The sequence below is a fragment of the Siniperca chuatsi genome, linkage group LG12 (assembly GCF_020085105.1).
Source record: "Siniperca chuatsi isolate FFG_IHB_CAS linkage group LG12, ASM2008510v1, whole genome shotgun sequence".
In the NCBI taxonomy this organism is placed as follows: domain Eukaryota; kingdom Metazoa; phylum Chordata; class Actinopteri; order Centrarchiformes; family Sinipercidae; genus Siniperca; species Siniperca chuatsi.
Window position 1 is genome coordinate 1,158,532 of NC_058053.1, and position 6,000 is coordinate 1,164,531.

The following is a 6,000-nucleotide window of genomic DNA, read 5'->3' on the forward strand; positions in this document are numbered from 1 at the left end:
TACTCTAGATGGCATTACCCTGGCCTCCAGCAGCACCGCAATGAACCTCAGAGTTATCGTTGATCAGGATTTATCCTTTAATTCCCACATGAAACAAACTTCAAGGACTGCCTTTTTTCATCTACGTAACATTGCAAAAATTAGGCACATCCTGTCTCAAAATGATGCCGAAAGATTAGTGCATGCATTTGTTAGTTCTAGGTTGGACTACTGCAATTCCTTATTATCCGGCTGCCCGAATAAGTCCCTTAAGACTCTCCAGTTGATCCAGAATGCTGCAGCATGTGTACTGACAAGAACTAGGAAAGGAGATCATATCTCTCCAATATTAGCTTCTCTGCACTGGCTCCCTGTAAAATCCAGAATAGAATTTAAAATCCTTCTCCTCACTTACAAAGCTCTTAATGGTTAGATGCCATTGTATCTTAAAGACACTGGTGTCAAAAGTATTCACATTCATTACTCAGGTAGAAGTATAGACACTAGGGTTTAAAAATACTTCTGTAGAAGTTGAAATATCAACTCAAGCTTTTTACTCAAGTGAAAGTATAAAAGTACTGGTTTCAAAACTACTTAAAATAAAAGTAAAAGTAATGCAAGGGAAAAAATGGCATTAAGAACAAAAGCTTAGGCCGTGCCACAGGGGCCTATTGTGCACTACCCCACCTCAAAAAAACTTTTTTTAAAGGCCATAATGATTATAATGTTATATTAAAATGTTAATGTTGAAAAATATGGGATGCACTAGGCTACCTGTTTCAGCCGCATATATGCCCATTGAAAATGTACGCCTTTTAGTACAATGCAAATACATTAAAGAACCATATATGTGTACTACTGAGCATTAACGTGTTTCATGGAGCAGAAGATATGATGACTAGTTGCCTACAAGTATTGTAATGGTACAAAAAGTCAAACTTGAGGCATGTCATCAATAACCTTTATTGGAATGTAAATGTACATCCAAGCTTAGCTGCAGGAATCTGTGAGGGCAACAGCCAAAATTGGTGTACCCAGGGCAGGCTTAGTAAGAATTACCCTTGTATGGTTGTCTATATACAATAAACATTAGTGCTGTCAAAATGAATGATTAATCCAAGCGATTAATCAAAAAATGAAAAAATAACTCAAACCTCATACCTTCCTGGTATGTACTATGCTCAATTCTATAGCTAATGGCAACAATGTCACATTTAAGCCGTGTCTGCCTTCTCTCGTCATGGGCAACGTGAAATCGCTGGCGAATAAAATGGACAAGCTAACGGTGTTAGCCCGAAGTCAGACGGAGTTTCGTGAGTGTAGTTTGATGTGTTTCTCAGAGACATGGCTACACAAGGATATCCCGGTTCATAACATTTCCATCGACGGCTTTCAGACTGTTCGGGCCGACAGGGATCACACCGGGAGCGGTAAGCGGAAAGGCGGCGGGCTTGCTGTTCTGGTCAACAACAGATGGTGTAACCCTGGTCACATTACCATCAAGCAGAGTATCTGTAGCCCGGACATTGAACTGTTAGCTGTGGGACTCCGGCCATATTATCTGCCACGTGAATTTTCACATGCCATTGTTGTGGCTGTTTACATCCCCCCCTCTGCTAACCCGGCATCGGCGTGCAACGCCATTCACACCGCCATAGCACATCTCCAGACTCAACACCTGAGTGCACTCATTTTAATCTCGGGTGACTTCAACCATGTCAGTGTTTCAACAACACTGACTAATTTCACCCAGTATGTGAGCTGTTCTACTTGAGAGGAGAGGACAGAAAGGGTATGGGACCCTTTAAGATCTCTGTATGGTCTGAGGGTTAAACCAGTGCGCAGTGACACCAATGAAACCGTGACGGTGTGTCGTCCAGCAGTCTGTTGTTGTTGCTATGAACTCAATTTCACTTAGGGCCGCTTTCAGTTTTCTTTTCATTTCAACAGAGGCCTTTGTGACTTTGTTTACAACAGTATTGCGTGTCATGACATTTGTATTTGGCTGAAGATGTTGCACAAGATCAATGAAGCTCTGATGCTGAATAATGTGTGGTGGGTGCGAGCCTTGGACAATGAATTGGAGGACTACTTTATCCACACTTGCCTGGGACACTCTTCGAGTCTCCCACAGCTCGGTTTGTTTGGAGGGTGGGGCCAAAGAACCTTCAGTGGATGACTTCCTTTTGAGGGCTGCTGAAGTAAGTTGTGTGTACCTCTCTGGACGAGTGGGGTGTTTCTTTTGTGGAGAAAATGAATGCACAGGCACAGATTGAGATTAATATTATTTCTCTCAAACCACAAGGTCAGACTATCTATGACTTCTGCTATATTAATGTCATGCTTGAAGTTCATGAATGAAGGTCAGACTACAAGTTAGGGTGCAGTTTCACTGGTCTATGCAATTACTTAATACTTCTAAGTGTACTCAACTGTGCTATTTTGAGACACCATGAAATATGAACTTAAATGTGCTTTTTATATACTATCTCTGTATTTAAAAAATGTATTTAGATATCACTTAGTACATTTGAACCCATAGTGTACTACAAGTGGTAACTAAATATATATATTTTTTTAAATACAGAGATAGTATATTAAAAGCAAATTTTAGTTCATATTTTATTGTGTCTCAAAATAGCACAGTTGATTACACTTAAATGTTCTTAAGAAGTACTAAAGAAGAATTCAGTATATTTATGACAAAATGAGTGTGTGAAAATAGAGCACTTTAAGTACATTATTGAAATGTACTTTTTTTCACCTGAGAGTACATGCTTTATCAACCAGCTGTAGACTATAGCTTTGCACAATTAACTTACAAATATTGCATATAGTAATAATATAAGCTCAGATAACATTTGGTTAAGGTCGAATTTCAAATCTCACACAGAGCCCACCAAAAGAGTTTGCAACGTTGAATCATAGCCTACTGCTAGCAAGCAAACTATGGCATGTCTTGGCATGTACCTAGCTAGTAGTACGTTACTAGGTCACTACAATATTGTCAATAATCGACTGATAATAACAAAAACTATAGCTTTGCACAATTAACTTACAAATATTGCATATAGCAATAATATAAGCTCAAATAACATTTGGCTAAAGTCAAATTTCAAATTTGTCAATAATCAACTGATAATAACAAAATTTCAGCTTACCTCAATATGCTTTTTCAAATTAGACGGCGAGTTTTTGAAAGCCATTAGCTCATGATACTTGGGTGCGCAGAGCTTGCAGCGCATTCGAAAGGAGTTGTTTTTGCATCTAACCATTTCGAAAAAATCATCCAGGTACAGCCAGGCATGTATAAGGCTTGGCTGGTCTTCCTGGCTACCAACCTCCTCGCTGGTGCTTGGTTGGGACATTTCACTTGAGTTATCTTCTTGAGTCTCTGCCACGGACATCTTTCTACTTGGCTACATACGTCTGTCCAATGTTGGGGGTAACTTGCTGGAGTGTGACATGATTTGTGTCATGTGCAGGTGTGATGGATTGCGTACAAACCAATAGGGTGTCGGAATGGTATATGTTTATACCTCTCATCCAACCACAATCAAATTCACTCTATCTGGATGGCGCAATTTATCTGGATAGGTTTTTTTTTTTTTTTTTTTTTTTTTACAATGACAAGCCGGAATGAAAACAAGCTGAAATGAAATAGGAGTAACGAGGCTATTTTCAAAATGTAAGGAGTAGAAAGTACAGATAATTGCGTGAAAATGTAAGGAGTAGAAGTAAAAAGTCGACTGAAAAATAATTACTCCAGAATTTCTACTTAAGTAAGGTAATGAAGTATTTGTACTTCGTTACTAGAACACTGAGCTCCCAGAATGTAGGGTTACTTGTGGTTCCTAGAGTCTCCAAAAGTAGAATAGGAGCCAGAGCCTTCAGTTATCAAGCTCCTCTCCTGTGGAATCACATCCCAATATGGGTTCGGGAGACAGTCACCATCTCCACATTTAAGAGTAGGCTAAAGACTTTCCTCTTTGATAAAGCTTATAGTTAGGACTGGTTTGGGTGAGTCCTGAACCATCCTTGAGTTATGCTGCTATAGGCCTAGACTGCTGGGAGACTTCCCATGATGCACCTCTCTCTTCTCTCCTTCTCTCCCTCTCCATCTGTATGCATTTTTATCCCATTACTGCATGTTACTAACTCAACATCTTCTCTCTCCCGTAGTTTTGTGCTTTCTCGTTTCTCTCCTCTCTCCTGTTGCTTTCAGCAGGTATTTCTGCCTCTGGAGCTGCAGAGACTGGATCTGTGGTTGTGGGCTACTTGCTGCCCCCGTGTTCCTGCTCGACAACTGCTACTACAGTTGTTATTGGCTCTGTTACTAATACTGACATTATTTTTCCCATAGCTGTCATTCGTATTATTATTGATGCATCAATATGAACACTACAATTACAATTCTACTATTTAAAAATAAAATTCTGGGTGATATTTGTGTTGTGCCTCCCTCTCCCCCTTATTCTTACCACTGTCGCCAAATGCTTGCTCATGGTGGGATTTGTTGGGTCTCTGTAAATAATATGAACAGTACGGTCTAGACCTGCTCTATGGGAAAAGTGCAATGAGATAACTTCTGTTATGAATTGGCACCATGTATTTATTTGATTTGTTGAGGTTTTATAATTGTGATCTTCTCCATGGTTAACGTGAGGTTATTATTGATGTTAGTAATGTTATGCTCCACACAGACACAGAGTCTTTGCATGCTCATTAACTGCTTTTAACTTGGCTATCCGATATTGAACACACATACACATACACCTCTAATTTCACCTACACAATCAGTGGGGAACTTTAAATCTCCGCTTCACAGTACTTTTCTTTGTCTAACTACGTGTTTCCATGCTCGTGCACGCGTGACATTCATACAGAGGCAGAACAAAAGAAAATTTAATTCAATTAAATTTTATTTATATAGCGCCAATTCATAACAGAAGTTATCTCATTGCACTTTTCCTATAGAGCAGGTCTAGACCGTACTCTTTATTATATTTACAGAGACCAAACAAATCCCACCATGAGCAAGCACTTGGCAACAGTGGCAAGAAAAAACTTCCTTTAAGAGGCAGAAGCCTTGGACAGAACCAGACTCAATGGTGAGTCGCTACCGTGGAGGCACAATGCAAATACCACCTTGAATTTTTAAAATAGTAATAATTTAATTGTAGTGGTAACATTAATATTAATACATTAATAATAATAGGAATAATAATGACAGTATTAGTAACAGAGCCAATAACAACAACTGTAGTAGCAGATGTCGAGCAGGGGGCAGCAACTGGCCCACAATCACAGATCCAGTCTCTGCAGCTCAGGAGGCTGAAATACCTGCATTTACAGTGATGTTGATCAATGTGTATTGTCCCTGCAAATAAATAAATAATAGTAATAACTAAAAAAAACCTGGTTTCAGCTGAGTAATCACAGGCTAAATGTCCTGAAGCAGATATTCTTTGATTTATTGTTTATGGTGGCAATAAAAAGAGCAAAATATTACAGTAACATGAATTATAACTGAAAGCCCTGGCTGAATTGTTATTTTTCATTAAATGTGTCCACAGGGATGCAAGACACAGCTGGGGAACAGGGCTTCACAGTTGGCACAAGTCGCACAGATTTCTGACAAGAGGCTCTTATTGGCAGCTCATTAGCCCCAGGCAGGTGGTGACTGCTTCATCACCGCAACCCCATAGACACACATACAAACACGAACACACACAAACACACTTCTCCAATTAGAGAAACCCCAGCTTGATTAAGAGCTGCAGAATGTCATGTAGCAGCTGGAGGTGCAGTAAATGTCATAATAATGCTGTACAAGAAATTCTCCACTATAGAACAACAACAACAATATAGACTTCAAGAATAAGAGCGCAATGTAATCACATAATTATTTTAAAAAATGTCTTCCTTCCTTATCTTTCTTCATTGCAGCTTTCACAAACCTAGCAGTTTGACTTTGGGCATTCCTTCATAATATTGAATCATGTTTATATTAATGTGCTG